Raw genomic sequence first — 20,191 nt, forward strand, 5'->3', positions numbered from 1 at the left:
TTTGAAAGATGATCTGCAGCCTGATTCCCTTCTCTATAGATGTGTGAAATACGATAAGACAAAACATTCAAGCATCTACGGATTGAAGCTAGCAAATACCGAGTCTTGGAAGAACCCTGATGACCCTCATCTATCATTTGTACCACAACTTTTGCGTCCATTTCTATCCAAAGTCTAGTAACATTATACTCAATGCATAAAAGCAAACCCCTATGTAGTGCCATTAGCTCTGCCTGTAATGAATTATAAGGTCTAAAATTTTCAAAAAATCCAAAAATCATGGTACCTTTATGATCTCGAAGAAGTCCTCCTCCAGCAGCAATATGAAAATCATCCTTGGAACTACCATCAATATTTAACTTAAACTCACCTGCTAACGGTTTGTGCCAAGATAATATTTTTGGTGGAATTGGAGATGCCCTCTGAAAAATTAGACCCCAATCTTGAGCTATTTGTAGATCACCCCTCCATTGCCAACGTTGGAATTGGTTCCCATAAAATAATTGGTGAATAAGCTGTAACACTCTCCACACTACTTTGTTAGAATACATTCCTAGGTTTTTATGCTTCGCATCATTACGTTCAACCCATAGAAACCAAAAAGTAAACAAAGGTATTAACGTGCGGATGTGACCTTTTTTCGTATAATCACCAGAGTACAACCAGGACCATATAATCTAAGAAATATTCTGTGGGTTAGTAATGAAGATTTGAAAATTTTTTGCAAAATACCTCTAGACCTGTGTAGCTATTGGGCATTCCCACATGACATGTAAAAGAGACTCCTCTGAGTTGCAATGTTGGCATTTGGAAGCTAAATGGAAGCCCTTGGATTTCAATCGCAAATCAACCGGAATCCAATCCTGTAGTAACCTCCAAAGGAAAAAAGAAGTAGTAAGGGGGATACTTTTATGCCAAAGTAAATTAAGGATAGAATTTACCGCCTGTCGTTGTCGTACTGTCTCCCAAGAGGATTTAATGGTAAATTGACCATCCGAAGTGGGGACCCAGTATGCTAAATCTGTGCTAGATGTGTCAATCGGAATCTTAATAATTTCCATCACCACCTCCTCCTGTAATACATTATTCAACTTGTCCACATTCCATGCACCATTATCGTAAAAATAACAAACCTATGCCATAGAAGATGCAAAAAATGGGAAACAATTGACCAAAGGTTCCTCACCCATCCAACAGTCATGCCAGAAGAATAACTCACCCTTCCCAATATGCCATCTCATGTGATATTCCGTTACCGGACAGCTAGCTAACATCCGTTTCCAAGTTTGTGAGTCATGAAGCTTCGATTGAACATACCTTGGAATTTGACTAGCACAATATTTCGCCCTCATGTATTGCGTCCAAATGTTGTTACAGGTCTGAAATCGCCATCAAAGTTTCATACTAAAGGCCTCAAACACATCACTTAAGCCTCGGATGTCTAACCCTCCCTCAGTGGACGGCAACGTGATTTTATGCCAAGAAGCCCAATGGATTTTCCTAGTGCCTGCCAAACCTCCCCATAGAAAATTATTGAACATTCGTTCAATTCTCTCAATAACACAAATAGGGGGTTTAAGAACCTGGAGCAGATAGATAGGCATGGAAGAAAGTACATTACGAAGTAGTGTTATGCGACCGCCAGGAGATAGAATTTTATTATCCCATCCAGAAATACGCTCCTGAATTTTTGCCATAAGATCATCAAATAAAATTACCTTTTTCGGTCCTTTGTATAGTGGAACCCCCAAATATGTAATAGGCAAGCATTTATGAATGAAACCAGTGACATGAGCAATAATTTGATTGCGAGAGCTTGCCACATTCCGATGCGTGATGAAGCAACTTTTATGTTGGTTTATTCACTGTCCAGAAATTTCCTCATATTCCTGTAAGAACAACATAATTTTCTGCAAGGAGGATTTCGCACCATTAGTGAATATGATAACATCATCCACAAATGCCAAATGACTTACTGACATTGAGCAATTTGAATAATAATGGAGGGATGGATATTTAGCAAACAAAGCATTTAGCCCCCTAGACAAGTATTTCGCAGCCAGGATGAATAATAGAGGAGAAATGGGATCACCCTGCCTCAAACCCCTTTCTGATTTGAAATAACCCACAGTGCTACCATTTATCAACAGGGAAAACCAGCAGTTAGATATACAGCGATGCACCATATTAATCCATTGCGAGCTGAATCCAAATTGCTTTAGCATTCTATAAAGAAAATCCCATTCAAGCCGATCATATGCCTTTATCATGTCCAACTTTAAAGCCACATTTTCGCCTCTTGACTATCGGTCAATCTTCCCTATTAATTCTTGAGCAAGCAAGATATTGTCACTGATCAATCTACCCCAACAAATCCGCTTTGATTATCTGTAATAATAAAAGGAAGAATTTTGGCTAACCGGTTAGCTAAAATTTTTGTGATAATTTTATTCAAGACATTGCACAAACTTATCGGCCTATAGTCGCTCCATTTAGAAGCTTTCTCATTCTTGGGCAGCAGCACAACTGTCGTGGATGTTATTCCTCTTGGGAGGGCAGCTCCATAAAAAAAATCCACCACTGCATCCAGGAGGTCACTTGCAACTATTTCCCAACAATGTTGATAAAAATAAGACGAAAATCCATCAGGGCCAGCCACACTATCTTTATCTATATTGAACACTGCGACTTTAAGTTCCTCCATGGTAGGTGCTGCACATAACCAAACATTATCATTTTTAGATAGAATGGAAGGAATTAAAGAATCATTAAACCTGGTCATTGCACATGATTCCTTCTTCATGAGAGAAGAAAAGAAATCCACTGCAGATGACTTCACTAAATCTGGATCTTCTATCCAGCTCCCATATGGATTTTGTATTCTGAATATATGACTCTTGATTCACTTCTTTTTAACTCTCATGTGGAAAAACTTTGTGTTTCTCTCACCCTCCACTAGCCATTTAATGCCAGCTTTCTGCTTCCAGAATTGTTCTTCCATTGCTAACACATGATTAAGCTTAGCGTAAGCTTTATGCATGGAGGCACGATTTTCAACTGATGTGTCATGACCTTGTACTCCCCTCGAGCCCGTGACAACCGCCGCGGTGTCCCGGTAGACACTCATTGCCCGAAATGTCAACCCGAAACCTCGCAAGGCTTTACCATCAGTTTCTTTGTTCCCTTGTGAGCAACCATTGTCAAATATTGTGTTCTAAAAGATTTTAAGCTGTTTCCAACTTTAAACAAATAAAATATTAATTTTTCGTCTCACAGAGGTATTTTGGTCATTTTTCTCAAAAATTTTGAAACTGGCTAAAACGTAACATACAAGTACAAAACACATAATTCATATTCAAAATGAGTTTAAAAGTTTAAAATCTTCATTTAAAACGAAATTATGGTTATTTGAATATAATAAGAAAATAAAAGAAATATTAAGTAAAATATTCTATTTTCTTATAAAACAATATTTATAGAGTTATACGTGAATAATTTTTATAGCATAAAAGCTAAATAAATTTATATATACTTAAATACAATAAGCCAAAATATTTAATTTAATTTACAATAACAAGAGGGCCCCCGAATAAACAAAAGTAAAGAGGACTGTGAACCTACGGTTTGAAAAAATACAGATCCAACGGTAGTCCTCGATGAGATCAGCTATCTACAGTTTATACTGAACCTGAAATTGGTGAAAATGAGGGTGGTGAGATTATAAAATCCCAATGAGTAAATAGACATCATCATAAACATCTAGAGTTGAGTACATAGAGACAATAAAGTAAATCATCATAAACTGGGTTATAGCATTAGAACACATTTTGTTCAAAACACGTAAAGAAACTTATGAATCTCATAAAAATCTAGGCTTGTGCCATAAATCCATTCTCGGGGACACCTTGGCCGAGGCATCCTACCGAGACCGCCAAGGCTATTAAAATTCACATTTCACATAAATCATGTTTTTGTTTTGAAAACATAGCTGTTCTTTGGCGTTGACTGAGTTCCCCCTCACGTGGTGGTTTAGCGTGAAGTGAACCCTAAACTTTACCCCAGGAGATACCCTACGCGCCTCTCCGTTCGAGGTAAGAATATAATGGGGTTTACCGTGCCCCTCTAAAAGGCTGATCCACAGAAACCCCCTACTGCAATGATTAATTAATATATAACCCACCAATAATAAAACTCAATAACATGATATGACAATTTTGTAATTCACAGTTTTTCAAGGCAACCAAATAATTCGCATTTCAATACAATTGCCAACTAACTAATCATGCTCGATTTATCATAAGCCAGTCAATTTAAACAATCAAATTGTTACAATTAACAGTCTCCGTGTACTCTATTTTTCAAAATCATTATTAATTTCAAAACAATTTATAAATTAATTTCATTGAAACTCATTTATTCATAAAACATGAAAATTTACTTTTTTAAATTCCTTTTTCCATAGAATTCATGAAAGCATCTAAAAACCACCCTAGATAATTAAAATGACAGTAAGTTTACTCACAATGTCTAGAATGCAGACTTTCGAAGCACTCTGTCTACTGGTCCTCGGATGCAATTTCCTTGCCTTTATCGGAGGACTCACCACCTTGACACAGTACAAAATCGAGAATTTCACCAGGTTGGTACTAAATCAAAATTAAACTAATTTTGACTACCAATGCATGATATGGAATGCAAAAATGCACTGGTAACTATCTAAACTCAGTATTGGCCTAATTCGTCTTATCACCCGATTAAATTCCGAATGCGTCCGTTTAAACTCCAATTTAATTCTTTTCAGTTTCTATACCTCAATTGCACCCAAATTAACTTAATGTCCCTCAGTGTGGTGCAAATTATCAGTCTCGATAGTAAATTACGAAAATACCCGTAGTGGGTAAAAATTCATATTTTTGCTCCGAAAATTCTCATTATTTTTCTAGGCTCATAATTCATCATTTCTTAACCAATTCTACTAGAATAAAAATCAAACTCATCCTCACTCACTACATGGTAAATTCAGCCATTAATGGTTGTGGGAGAAAATAAATTCTTTTCTTGTTGTTTTGTTTCTAAATATGCTAAACTAACTAAAAACACTAACATAAATTAAAATCAAATAAATCCAACAACTTTCTCTCTCCTAACCGATTTTGATCAGCCAACAATTCATCATAAAAACATGCAATTTAAGCATGGAAAATGAAGAGAAATGCTTAAGGAAAATAGATTTCAAGCTTAAGTTGAAAAATCCTACATTTTTCACTTGTTTTCCTTGATTTTTCACACTTTTTCTCTTGAAATTCCTCTCCTAGGTTTTGTTTTTCCTTTCTTTCCCTCTCTTCCTTGCTTGGCCGAATGTTTGGGGAATAATGGGCTGATTTGTGCTGATTTTTAAGTTAAATAATAAAATATCCTAAGCTTGACACATGGCATTTTCTAATTGGTCTATTTTTAAAATTTTAAAAATTTAAACATTTTATCTCCACCACATGTGTAGTCAAGGGTCAAAGATGAAGATAAAGGAAGACCATGTGCTGGAAAAAATATCCTGGTGGTGGAAAATTACAATTTTGCCCCTGAGGTGGCAAAATTACCATTTTACCCCTATACTCCAAATTATACCGAAATTAAAATTTTTCACTTCTAAACCTCAAATCATACTCCAATAAGTCAAATTATACTCCAATAAGTCAAATGGGGCCAAAAAATTCTTTTCTAAAATTCTCATTTTGTCTCCAAGTGGCAAATGACCATTTTACCCCTGGTTAGTGAAAATTCTGATGTGACTCCAAATTGATCCTCAAACTCCAAATTACCATTTTAAGTCATCCATGAACTGTGAAACTCTTAATCTCACCTTAAAATTCCTATTTGATCTAGTTCAAGGATTAAATAAACTTTATTGTACCTCTAGGTACAATACCGACTTTTGTAAATTTTTCGGGACTCTCCTAGCATGCAATCATGCTATCATCACATGTATGTCATGAATAGTATTTTATAAGGTCAGGCTTTACATGATGGCTCATGTTGGTATAGCATTTCACAATCTGCAGCTTCGTGTTCCGCTACCTTCAAGTTGTGAAATATATCTCCAAAAACTTCCTTATTCCACCGTTTCAGAGATTGCTTTAACCGCTTTTGCTTTGCCCAGAATGCTTGTAAACCCGAGCCACTAATGGGAAGATTTCAGGTCTGTTATACAAAGTTTTTAAAATCGTGATGTAGCACCCAAGCATGCAAAAATCAAAATGAGGAAGGGCCTTTATTTTGGTTTGTCAAGCAGGATATTAGCAGTGGGCATTGGTCCGAACCATCCTTGTTCAGATGTTGAATTCTTGTAGAGGAAAAAACATCTGCCCATTGGAGATTAAATACAATTCTGTCCAGGCGTTGAAACATCCGATTATTGGTCCAAGTAAACGGATTTCCCTCACAAAGGGGTTCGACAGGAAAGTCGTTTCGATCCAATCCATTCTTGGGGTCAAATAAAGACAAAGGATATGTCAGTGACCTGGCACGACAAAGCACTCTCCGAGGGCATGGAATGTCTAATTTTTCGATCAGAATCTCGATAGTAATATCTCTGTTAGATTCTCCGGTCGAAATACGGGAAAACTCCATTCAATTTTGTGGAGGGTAGATTTAAGGAATTTAAATCCCATTTCTTTTTCCAAAACATCTACTTAGCTTCCAAATTATTATTTTTTGATCAGTACTTTTAGATTTTAGGATTCCAAACTTGTGTATGATTTTTTCCTTCATGAACCTTGCAATGTTTGGTTGTTCTACCTTCTTCGTACGTTAAGCCTCTACCCACTTCGTAAAGTAGTCCATGGCCACTTCCTAAAATATTATGTCCCTTGTTGGAGGGTAGATTTTCCTTACCAAATCAGTTACCCACCCTTTAAAACACCACAGTTTGACAATAGCATGCAATTTTTCCCTAAGTACTCTTTGTAGTGGACATAAATTTGGTAGGCTTTATAGCTATTGGATACAATAATTCAGAATAAACGGTAAAAGCAATCCATCGTATCTTTTTTTTGTACAAGTCATATTCAATCAATGCATAACTAATTGTTGTACATCATACTCTTCTTTCTACCTTGTATTCAAAATATTTTTATCAAATGATTTTATAATGAAAGATGTGAGTGTAGCAAATGTTATTTTAGAAATTAAAATACTCTACGGTAAACATAACATAAATTTATCATAATCGCAGTATATTAAAAAAGTGCTAAAAAAAAATAATGTTATTAATTTTATACCAACATCTACAACCAAGGATCCTCAAATAAAATTAACGCCTAATGTTGATAAGATAATTGATCAATTGCAATATGTAAGAATGTATAGACACCATTTTTAAAAAAATAATTAACATTTACAGGGTTTTATTTTACACATTATCTTTCTCATTTTATTTTTATTGCTACTTAAATTCAATGTCCAGTGGGCTTTGGGCACCCCATCCTTAGCTTGGGTTTACAGTGAAGGTCCACAGGGCTCCAAAGGTCAAACTCAATGTCTGACCCTGTTAATGAAAACAAGCCCAATAGGGATATTTTGAAAAAAAAAATCAAAATAAACAAACAAGATTAAAAATTAAACTAAAATCAAAACTAATTAAGCTCAAGAACATTCTAGAAAAAAAAAGAGCAAAAAATATAGTAAAAACAAAAAAAGAAGAAAAAGAAAAAGCTAGTTGTTGCCATGCCCAGTGCGAAAGGGTGTGTTTTGCACCCTGCCAGATGTGAGAAATCCTCATTTGGCAAAATGCCTTTTGGTGCTGAGGGCACAGATGGCTGCATCCCCAACACCCAAGAGGGCAACTATAAAATGTTGCCTTCTTCCTAAATCGTAAGAGGCCTATTTTCGAAAACCTTATAGAAATCCCTATAAAGAAAAACAAACCCTGGAACCAAAAATCTTAACTTTCCTACTTTACCCGCCATATACCACAATCAAAAATCAAAACCAAAAATAATAGCAAAAATGCAAAAAGAAATAACAGAAAAGGGAATGGGGGTAAGGTAATGGGGAGTTTTTTTTTCTTCTGATTTTTGGGGATTTAGGGAATTTTTGGGCTTTGACGATTTCTCTTTCTTCTTTTTTCGATCAAAGGAGGAAAAAGGAAACGGTTTTGGGAAGTAAAGAAAGTTGGAGTTTTTTTTATGTGGTTTCGTTGGTGGTGGGGAAACGGTGGTAAGAAAGAGGGTTTAGGCTTTTGGTTTTAGGGCTTAGAGAGAAGGGAGAGAAGGTCGTTAGGTAGAGAGAAAAAGTGAAAAAGGAAATGAACAAAAAGGAAGAAAAAAAGGGTTTAAATATTTAGGGCTTGGGGATTTCAAAACAGCACCTTTTTTTCCAACGATTGTAGAGCAAAAGGGAGGTTCTTGAACGACGCTGTTTGTAGGGATTTCAACACACCAAATGGTGCGTTTTGCTGGGCTTTGGTGGGCTATTGTAATCCTGCACAACTTAGTCACTATAGGGCTAGTCCAAGCTTAAACAAGGTAAGGTCACTTTCATTGGTTTTTTATTTAGATGTGGTATGGTTTGAGTGTTTTGTGGTTGGCCCAATATTTTGTTGAAAAATATATTAACCAAGGCATGTGATTAATTAATATAAGATGATGCAAAAACATACAGAAAAATTATATAATGATTTAGGGTAGGAATATTGAGAGAGAAAAAAAAACTATAAATAGAAAATAAATAAATATTTAGTTACAAAATGAATAGGTTTAGATAGGTAAAATATATAGAAAGAAAATAAATGATAATAGATTTAGGTAGGAAAAATATAGAAATAAATAAATATTCAGGTAAAAAAACAGATTTAAATAGGAAAAAATGGAAGATAACTAGTTATAAAGAAACAAATTTAGCTAGATGAAAGAAAATATTAGAAAAGTAAAATATATTTAGTCATAAAAAATAGGTTAAGTCAATAAGAAAAATGAAATATTTAGTCAAAAAATAGGTTAAGTAAATAAAAAATATAGAAAAGAAATTTAGTTATTAAAAAAAGGTAGATTTGGAAAAATATATAAATAATAATAATTATAAAATAAAATATTTGGTTATAAAAAATAGATTTAGGTAAAAAGAAAACCTATACAGTAAAATAGATAAAAAGTTAAAATAAAAAATAGCTAGGTAAAAATTATAATAATAAAATATTTATTCATACCAAGACGAAATAATAAAAAGAGAGAGATTTCAAAGAAATAACAAAAGAGTTATAGGAAGATTATAAAATATATTGAAATTTATAAGTATATCAAACACCATCATTGCATTATTTAAATATCATGACATATACACATATTGTGTGTGCAAGTTTAAGCCTTGATGATAGGACTTTTCAAGGGGGCTTGCAAAGGTGAGTTCCTTTGAAAAATTTCTTAGGTGAAAGGACACCTTTGAGTTCCACCAGTATGATGGGAAGGCTCAAAGAATGTCCTTAATAAAAGGCTTTTGCTCGTATTAGGGTTTACATTTATGGAACAATTATTTTTTACTTATAAATGACTACCCCGATGATGAGATTAACTCGATAAACTTGCAAAGATGAGCTTTCTTGAATTATTCTCTAAGTGAGAAATTATCCTCGGATCCCACCAGTATGATAAGCGGATTCAGAGAACAATCTTAATAAAAGGTTTCATTTGATAGTTTATCGATGTTTACGCCATGCATTTCATGATAACATCATGTGCACGACACAATAATGAACGTTAGCTTGTTAATAAAATAAATCAACAATAATTAAGGAAACACAAGAATAAAATTAAAAGGTTAATGTTTAAATAGGATAACACATGATTAGGTGGTACCATTCACCAAGCGGGTGTCACAAGGGTGTTAATCCTTCCCCGAACGTAACCATACTCTTGAACTTAACTCTGAAGTACGTAGACCAGGTTTTGCTCTTTAGATGGACCTAAAATCAATTTGGGACCTCGTCAAAGAGAACTAATTTAATAGGTGACCCATCACAGCTAGACAAAAAAGATTGGTGGCCACTTTTAGTTTTTCATGTCTAGAGGTTGGGTTCTCGAACTCGCATGTTATAACAGCTTGGCGACTCCACTGGGGACTTTAAAGAGTCGAGCCATTAATTAATTATAGGTTATCCTAAGCTTTAAATAATTTAGTGTTTCTTTTAGTATCAAGCATTTATTTGGTGCATTTTTGTTTGATGCATTTATTTGTTTCGTTGTTGTTATTTTATTACTTTTAAATAATGGTGGGGAATTTAGGATAAAGGGATGTGAGACTATTTATCAAAAGTTGGTACATTCCTTCATACAAATGACACGTCTTACATTCATGCATAAGTCTTCTATCCGAACTGTCTCCTTTGTTAGAAGGGAGTCTAGTAGCTATGCTCTCATGAGTTAATAACCTTCACATAGGCTAGTGAAGACTCCCACTGAAATTGAACCTAATCCGTTTGAAGCCTATAATGGGTGAGGACCGAGGTGCCTTACTAATCCGAGTGGATGACAATGAGGAACAATTTGAAAACCTTCAGCTCCGTTCAAACCCAAACTCAGCATATAGAATACCTTAAGCAACCTTTTCCTAGGTAAAAACCTACTTGTGAGAATATACACTTTGATTAGGAAGACATGAAGGAATCTTTTCACACCTTTTATTCTAAATTCCTCACCACAAAAGAATAAAAAGTATCATGGTGTAGATAACGTCTAATGATGTAATAAATACTCACGATATTAATTAGCATTTTTCATTTCTTTCTTTTCTTCTTCTTTAAATACGAATTATTTTAATTTTTGTGAATTTCTTTTCACCATACTAACTTGAGTTTATTTTTGTTGCTACTGTCATTTTTTACATGTACGCATTGCATCAATCACAATTGCATATAGAAGAGAAATATTGGCTGTGCAACATCTATTAACCAAAGAAACCCTGATTACATCCATGGCGACATCATCAACTGGCTTGCTTAAAAAATACAATAATGACTATGAAATGGAATTGCAAGTGAGACAATTTCAATAGAACGAAGGGGATTGTTTGGCTAAGGGGCACATCTCAACTTTACCAAAAACGGTTCACCTAGACCTTAGGTAGAATGATTTTACAAAAATGATTAGTGTCTGAAAATAGTGGAGACGCACCAGTCGACATAGTTTCTATAGCAAATATGAGCATATTGCATGGCTTCTTTATATACACATGAATGATCAATTGCTCAGAGCCATCACTCAACTTTGGGATCCTTCATATTATTGTTTTGTGTTTAATGAAGTAGACATGACACCCATAATAGAGGAGTATTCATCACTACTACTATCGAAGAGGTTGATCAGTATTTGAAGAAGAAAGGAGATATCAAGTGCCTCACATGGAGCTTTTTGAGTGATTATATTAAGAAACATAAGGGAAGTGAACAAGGTCATCTTACCTTCGCCTTAGCGATATACAGGTTAGTAGTTTTCCCAAAAATCCTAAGTCTTGTTGGAGTATCAGTTATAGATTTCTTCGATCAAGTGACAAGAAACATCAATCCATCTCCTGCCATGTTAGCCAAGACATTTAGGTCATTAAATTATTATCGTCGAAAAGGTGAAACGCGTTTCATTAAGTGTGCCAAACTTCTCACCATATGGATTAAAAGCCACTTCGAGTGTAAAGTGGAAAAATTTTGAAAACCTTTTTTTTCATCAAGTTGCCATATTCTTGAATTTTGTGAAAGTGAATGGCCAGTTTAAAAGAAAAAAGAAGAGTGGATTAGAAAACTCAAAAGGTTGATAAGTGTGGAAGTGACTTGGAGAGCTCTTTGGATGTCGAGAATGCAAGTAATGTACAAGTACAGAGATAAGCCATGGGTACCACTAATGGGACCTTGGAGAATAATTAGTTATGTTCTAATAATGGTGTGAAGGTAGTTTAGACTCAAACAATTTGTACCCATGACCCACCGGCTTAATCAATTAGAAATCACATATGGAAAGCCTAAAACTTTAAAGAAGATTCAATAAATAGTACAAACTTGGAAAAAGACAAGCAGGGTGGATTAGGGAAGGTTGACTGACAAAGTCACCATTGGATATCTAGCATGGCATGCCCAAAGAGTAAAAGATGTCGTGTGCCCTCCAAAAAGTGCGTCTAAACTCCTTGTTGGCTTATAACCACAAGATGTTCCCTTAGAAAATCAGCTGGCTAGAAGGAAACTTAAGACAGAAATGATAAGGATAAAATGTAGATATGAAGTTGAGCTAGAAGAGGTGAAAAAAGAAGCCTCGAGGAAAATTCAAAAAGCTCTAGATGAATGAGATGAGTGGAGGAACAAATTTGAAAGTTCGAATGTGACATGTGTTGGTCTCAAAAAGCATGCTAGAGGGATGCAAATAACACTTTTGGAATGACACAAAAATTCTTTCCAAGTAAAGAGCTGATTAAAGGAATTTGAAAATGGAAGTTTAAAGCTTGCTGGAGGAACGATTTAAGTGCTAAGAGTAAGAAATAAATAAAAGAAAGTAGACAAAACATAATGATTTATAATGGTTTAGTCCCTTGACCTACATCCACTACCTTGATCTCCCAATCAGGGATTTTCAAACCAATTCACTAAAATCAGTGGAATTCCCAAGCTTCCACCAAGCTTTTACAATGACTTTTCATAAGCTCAGCCACAACCTTTAACAATGATTTTTTTCGGGATCAACCAAAACCCAAAACTAACTTATCTAAAGCTAAGTTAGAACCTACAACAACAACAACCAAGCTAACTCAATCTTGATCAACCCCTTAGAGTGCCTTGCACACTCTAAGTAATCAAGAAAAGAAGAAAATATGAAGTACAATTGATCACCTAGCTGATCTAAGATGTACAAAGTTAAGCTCAAACACTCTTTCAAAGGATCGGAGTGAAATACAAGTGTAAAGAGAAGGTTTTTGGTCTTCTAAGCTCAAAATCACTTTGGATAACTTCTCTATTTGATTTTTGATTGTTGGAGAGGCTTTAAATACTTGAAAAATCACTTCTGGCTGTTAGAGACAGAAACTAGCCATTTATGGTTGTTATTTTGTCATTTTCTACTTAAATTCAAATTTTTTGATAGTGAGCTTTTAGTTAGTTAACCATACTTCTTAGTCAATTAAGTCTTTTCTGTCTCACAGTCTGCATTACTCTGTTAATCGGTTAAGAAAGACTTTAATCTATTACGAGTTTACTGTTTCTAGAGCAACCAACTTCACCAACTTCTTTTTGTTTAATTAATTCTTTTCTTAGCTTGGTAACGTTGATCTTCCATTTCCCTTAAACAGCCATGAGATACATTAGTCATCCGAGACTTCTTGAATTGTTCTTCACAAATTTGACTACCTTCATTTTGGATCTTTACTTTTGTATTTTAGCTAACTAACTCTTTTGGTTAACCCACTAAGAGGCTTTTGTTTTTATCCAGTACCCACTTAACTGATTAAACCTTGTGTTAACCAGTTAAGACCTTTTTGTCCATCCTTGGTGTAGCACCCAAAATTGCTTTAATTGATTAAAGCTTTGTGTTAATTGGTTAAGACTAATCTATCTTCATTAAAGCTTTTTCTTCTTTGCTTATTTAACCAATTAACCCATCTTGCAACTAAACAAGCATCTTGACTTGCTTTCAAATGCGAAACACACTTAAATAATATAATTAGACACCAATGAATGGGAATGTTTTGTTATCATCAAAAGCACATGGAGTCCACATTCTCTCTCTCTTATTTTTATGATAACAAAACACTCTTAAATCAAGAATGCAATGCCTATGTTCAATATGAATGCTTCAAATCTTTATGCATAATGAGTTACTCCCCCTTAGTTAATGCATCTAGTTTTCTTTACATAATATTTAACAAAACCATAACTAAGCATCACACACATAAATTAAACATGAAGACCTATCAAACTCTATTTAACTTAGTCTTCTTTCTCTCTTTTTTCTTTTCCATCATTAAACAAGATATTCAAAACTATTCCTTAATGAGTGCATCCAGATTTTTCTTTAATCTTTAAATCAGACTTTAATGAATGAGAATCATAAACACTTATACACCTAAGTCATACAAGCTTATAGATATAGTTCAATAACTTTAAAAGTCAAGCTTGTTTCGATGTAAGAACAACTGTATGGGAGTTAAATCATTTCAAGAACTTGTCAAGGATCACTCAAATAATGTTCAAGCAAATTTGATCATTTTGTCATAATCAAAATTATAATAATTTTAAAGCTAACAACATGTTCATCATTGGTTGTCGAGATTCAAAAAATGCATACCGTCAATGATACTTTGCAAAACAAAGTGCAACTACAGGAGCAAGCCATACAAGAGCTCAAGAACAATTGGAACCTAAATGAGGCAGCCATGGAAGGCTACAAAAGCAATATGAAGCTGTTAGGCAAGAATACTTTCAAATGCGAGAAATAGGAGATTTGTATGAGTAAGACCTCCAAAGGAAGTGCTCTGAAATGGAATGGATACTGACGCAGATGAGGGAAGTAGCTTTCAAAGCAAAAGAGATGGCAAACAAGACTAAAAAGCTTAGATGGGAGATTCTTCCAAAAGACAAGCTTAGTGAGCGTTTAATATTTCACCTCAGGATAGTGCAGGACTAATATGATTGAGTTGGCTTTTACGTTTGAAACCAATGATGTAAATATTTAAATATGGATGTAATTGAATATTCAATTTTATATATCTGGATTTCTTATGGTAATTGTTGTTGGATGGCAAATATTTTTTCACTTCCATTACAATTGCATGATTCACTTAATAAAGGCATAAAAAGAAACGCTAATATTCATTTGTTGGTATTTAATTAATTAATTAATTAAACTCTAACTTATGAAAATGATCAAATAGAACAAAATTTCAAAGAGCTGAATTCCTCACAAATACAACACAAGGTTCTGCTCAAAGGTCATGAGGGATGAACAATCAGAGAAGATGGATAAAATCGAGAAAAAGTAAGAGGAGATAATGGTTTAGTTGGCTAAAATCTTGGAAATGATGTCTACTGATAAGGAAAAAGGGTGATGGGAAGTTCTAGTACACGGGATGAGGTATAACCATCGAATACCAATGTGGAGCCTGCAATTCCATCAGGATTTATCCCACCACAGATGAGAAACCCTTAAGCTCTTATTTCGCAAGCTGGCCCATATCCATTCTTCATAATGTCTTTACTTATGGGACCATATTTGATTTTTGTTCAACCAAGGCCAATTAAGGGAATGAGTCCTTTAGATCTTATCTTTGTGTCTGATTTGGATGATCCAAAAGAGCGGGAAAAGCTTAAGTGTGGTTCTTTTGAATCAAAAGTAACCCTAAAACTTATCAAAAGTATGATCTGCTAGAAGAAAGGTTGCGCATGGTAGAGGGGATGCACGTGTATTGTTCCATGGACGTAATAGAGCTTTGATCTGCTAGGATGTCACGGTCCTAGAGAGGGGAGTCATGTATCCCATATCGACTATGTACTAGAGTGATATTGGGAATATAAAGGTTCACACCACTTTCAACCTGTGAGGCATCTTTTTTGAGACAAAATTGTAAGGCCAGCGAGCTAAGGTGAACAATACCCCACAGAGGTTGGTGTGGGCCATGACAATTAGTATCAGAGCAGACTTTAAGTACTAGTGATATACTAGTGAGGATAGTGGCCCCTTGTTGAAGTGGGGAAAAATATCATGGTCCTCGCATGGACACAAATCCCACATCGTAGAGATAATGCTCTCAGCAGGTTGAGTTACAAAGTTCCACATCAAAGAGAAACTCCCAATGAAGAGTAAGCGAAAATGTCATGATCCTAGGGAAGGGAACCATGAATCCCACATCCACTATGTACTAGAGTGATATTGAGAATATAAAGGTTTACACCACTTCAACCTGTGAGATGCCTTTTGTGGGACAAAATCGTGAAGCCAACGGGCCAAAGCGGATAATACCTTACGGGGGTTGGTGTGGACCATGACACTACGCGTGCACATGGATGACAAGCTCTTAATACATTGTTTCCAAGAAAGCCTCATGTGTGTTGTGGCAAAATGGTACATCTAATTAAACCTCAATGAGATCCATACATGGAAAGAACTTGCTAAGGCACTTGTGGCCCCATACAAACATGTTACAAACATGGCCCCTAGCCCCTGACCCTCTCTCTTTCCAAAATATGGAGAAAAAACCCACTAAAAAGGTCAAAGAATATGCCCAAAAGTGGAGGAATACGGCTTCTTAAGTTCAACCGCTTTTGATTAAAAAAGAGATCATCGTGATGTTTGTCAATACCTTGCGAGCACCATACTATGAAAAGTTAGTCGGTAAAGCTACAAAGAACTTTACTAATATGGTAATTTTAGGTGCAATGATTGAGAGCACTATCATGCAAGGTAAAATGGAAGGAAGCAAGGCAACGAGCATGAAGAAAAGGAATACTTTTAAGAAGAAAGAGGGATAGACTCAAGCTATCTTTTTAGGACAACCACAATATAGGGTCTATAATCTTTGTCCCTCATATCCTTTTCACCCCTGTTACCTAGTAGTGAACAATACCTCCCAAGGACCTTACCTGTACCCACCAATACCAAATGCCTTACCAGGCCCTTACCCATATGTTCTTGTTCAACGAACACCCTATCCAACGAATATTAGCTGTCAAGCCCGATCTTATAAAATACTTTCCATGTCATTCATATGATTGACAATATGCTTGCATACTTGGAAAGCCCTGAAAGAAAAATCGTTAAAAGACGACAATGTACCAAATGGTACAATTAAGTTAATTTAAGTCTCGAACTAGATCAAATAGAGAATTTAAAATGAAATTAAGAATATTAAAGTCCCAGAATGGTTTAATATGGTGATTTGGAGTTCGAGGATCAATTTGAAGTCAAACTAGAATTTTTACTGTCCAGGGGCAAAATGGTCATTTGCCACCCAAGGACACAATGGGAATTTTTAGAAAAGAATTTTTTTAGCCCCATTTGACTTATTGGAGTATGATTTGAGTATTGGAGTATAATTTGAGGGTTTGGCAGTGAAAAAGTTTAATTCAAGTGATTTCTAGAGTGTAGGGGCAAAATCGTAATTTTGCCACTCGCGGACAAAATTTGAGATTTTGAGAGAATTTAGATCAAATTTGACAAATTGGAGAATGGTATGAGTATAAGGGATGAAAAATATGTCTATGGGCAATTTTTCAATTTTTGGGGCAAAAATGTAATTTTTGACTTTTACGGGGGTAAAAGTGTAAATTTCAAAAATTACTCCACCAAGACTTTGGATAAGTCTGAGAATTTTACCTAAGCTATGGATATTTGGGACAAGTGTATGGTGAAAATTTGGAAACAAATGGATGGCTAGAATTTAAGGAATTAATAAAACATTAAAAAAATGAATAAAATAATATTATATTATTTTAGCCTTTAAAAAGGTGAAAATTCCGGAATTCTCATCTTCTTCAGCTGTCCAAACCAGGGGAGAAAAGGGGAAAAAAAAAACAAGAATCCTACCTGAAAAATTTGGAGAAAATCAAGAGAAATCAAGAAATCAAGCATTAAAAAGGTAAATTTCATTGATTTTCCTTGTGATTTTCACTACCCATGCATTTTTTTCTCATTTCCATGCAAAATTAGAAAGTGGGTATGGACACCCATGCTGGCCAAACCTCCATGGATGAGTTTTGAGCTTGATTTTTGGTTGATTTTAATTGAATTAAGTGATTTTAGTTAAGTTATATTGAAATATAGCAAAAATAAGCTAGAAATATAATTTTCTCCCATTGAAACCCATTATGCTGAATTTTCTAGGGGAATATTGGCTGCTGATCTTGATGGTTATTTGAGGAATTATGATGAATAATGATGAATTATGAGCCTAGAAAAATAATGGAAATTTTCGGAGCAAAAATACAAATTTTTACCCACTAGGGGTATTTTCGTAATTTATTATCGGGACTGATAATTTGCACCACACTGAGGGACATTAAGTCAATTTGGGTGCAATTGAGGTATAGAAACTGAAAAAAATTAATTTGGAGTTTAAACGGACGCGTATATCAATTTATCGGGTAAAAGACCGAAATAGGCTAACACCGCATTTAGGCAAAAATTTAGACATTTTTGCATTCCATATCAAGCATTAGTAGTCTAAATTAGTTTAATTTCAATTTAGTACCAATGTGGTGAATTTCTCGATTTTGTACTGTGTCAAGGTGGTGAGTCCTCTAATAAAGGCAAGGGAATTGCACCCGAGGACCAATAGTCTGAGTATTTCAAAAATCCTCACTCTAGACACGGTGAGTAACCTTACCATCATTTTAATTATCTAAAGTATGTTTTTATTCGGTTTTGGTGAATTTTATGAAAATGAGTTCAAATGGTAAATTTTTATGTTTTGTAAACAAAATGAGTTTAAATGAAAATATTTTATAAATTGTCTTGAAACGAAATAACGATTTTGAAAAATAGAGTAATTGGAGACCACTGATATGTTGTAAATTTAAAATTGAATTAATGGCTTATGTTATTGTATTGGCATGACTGGCTGGGCTGTGTTTTTATGAATTATATGAATTGCTTTATTTTACCCTTGCAGGCTGGGTAGTAATATATTAGCCCTGTCATGCTGTCAAAATTTTATTGTATGGTGGGTTTGACCTGCTGCAGTGGGCTGGATTCTGTGGACTAGCCTATTAGAGGGGCACGGAATCCTGTTATATTTTTACCTCGGTTGGAGAGGCGAGTAGGGTAACTCCTGAGGTATAACTTTTAGAGTTCACTTCACGCCAAACCACCTCGTGAAGGGGAACTCGGCCAACGTCAAGGAATGGCTATGTTTTCAAAATAAAAACATGACTTTCTAATAGCCTTGGCGGACTCAGTTGGGATAGCCCTCGGCCAAGGTATCCCAAATAACTGAGTATGACAATAATTTTTGGCATGAGCCAAGCTTTTTAAGAAATTCATAAGCCATACTGATTACTTGCTTTAAATAAATTGATTTCATTTGGTTGAAATAAGTTGAAAGATGATAAATTACAGTTTGATGAAATGTTTTAATAGTCTCCTTTTACTCGACTTTAGATATTTTGAGTGATGTTTGTTTACTCACTGGGATTTTATAATCTCACCACCCTCATTTCCACCCATTTCAGGTTCAGAATAGATTGTAGATAACTGATATCGGCAAGGATTACAGTTGAACTTGCCACATCCAAAGACTGTAGGTTCATTTCTTTTGATACTTTTGATCATTCGTGGGCCCACGTGTCACTGTAAATTAAATTCTATACTTTGGTTATCTGTATTACGGTATGTAAGAATTTATTTTGCTTTTACGCTATAAAAATTATTTATGCAGTGTTCTTAAAATATCGTTTTATGTGAAAATTGAATATTTTATTGAATATTTTTATTTTATTATAACAGTCATAATTCCATTTTAAACGAATGTTTTAGACATCCAAAATTATTTTTGATTAAGAAATATGTGTTTTCCACTTACATACTATATTTTTAGATTATTTTTTGAGATTTTTGGGATAAATGACAAAAATACCCCTGTGAGACGGAAATTATTATTTCATTTGTTTAAGTTGGAAACAGTTTAAAATCTTTTAAAATGTGGTATTTGGAAACAGCTACCCACAGGGGAAATGAGAAGCTGATATTAAAGCCTTGCGGGGTCTCGGTTGACATTCTGGGTAATGAATGTAAATTGAGACGTCGCGGCGGTTGTCACGGGCTCGATGGGAGTTCCGGGTCGTGACATTAGCCCACCTACTCCTACACCTGTTTTAGCTTCAGCCACATAACCTATAATATCTTCTAACAATACAACTAGTGAGTCAAGAGGTTGGCGGAATAGATAAGAGAAAGTGTAGTTCAACCCAATTCTAATATCATATACAAAATTGTTCACCCAATTGGTCACGAATCATATAGTGGCACCTTTATACATAGAGTCATTAAAGCCTCTATTCCTAAGATGGTATAATGCTACTACTCATTGTGATTATCATTGTGGAGTTGAAGGTCACTCAATTGAGAACTACACAACCTTCAAACACAAGGTGCAAGGCTTGATTAAGGCGGGTCTTTTAAATTTTGAGAAAAAGCCATAATAGTGTGTTAATGACAATCCATTACCAAACCATGTG

The 20,191-nt window shown here is 34.8% G+C and overlaps 1 long non-coding RNA gene across 1 annotated transcript in view; it reads right to left on the bottom strand.

Moving 5' to 3' along the window:
• LOC148761174 (uncharacterized) overlaps positions 1 to 20,191 on the bottom strand; it is an 87,862-nt gene that overhangs the window by 52,367 nt on the left and 15,304 nt on the right. The gene's annotated exons all lie outside the window — the stretch shown is intronic.

Source organism: Theobroma cacao, chromosome 8, assembly GCF_053813885.1.
Source record: "Theobroma cacao isolate CCN51 chromosome 8, ASM5381388v1, whole genome shotgun sequence".
Classification (NCBI taxonomy): domain Eukaryota; kingdom Viridiplantae; phylum Streptophyta; class Magnoliopsida; order Malvales; family Malvaceae; genus Theobroma; species Theobroma cacao.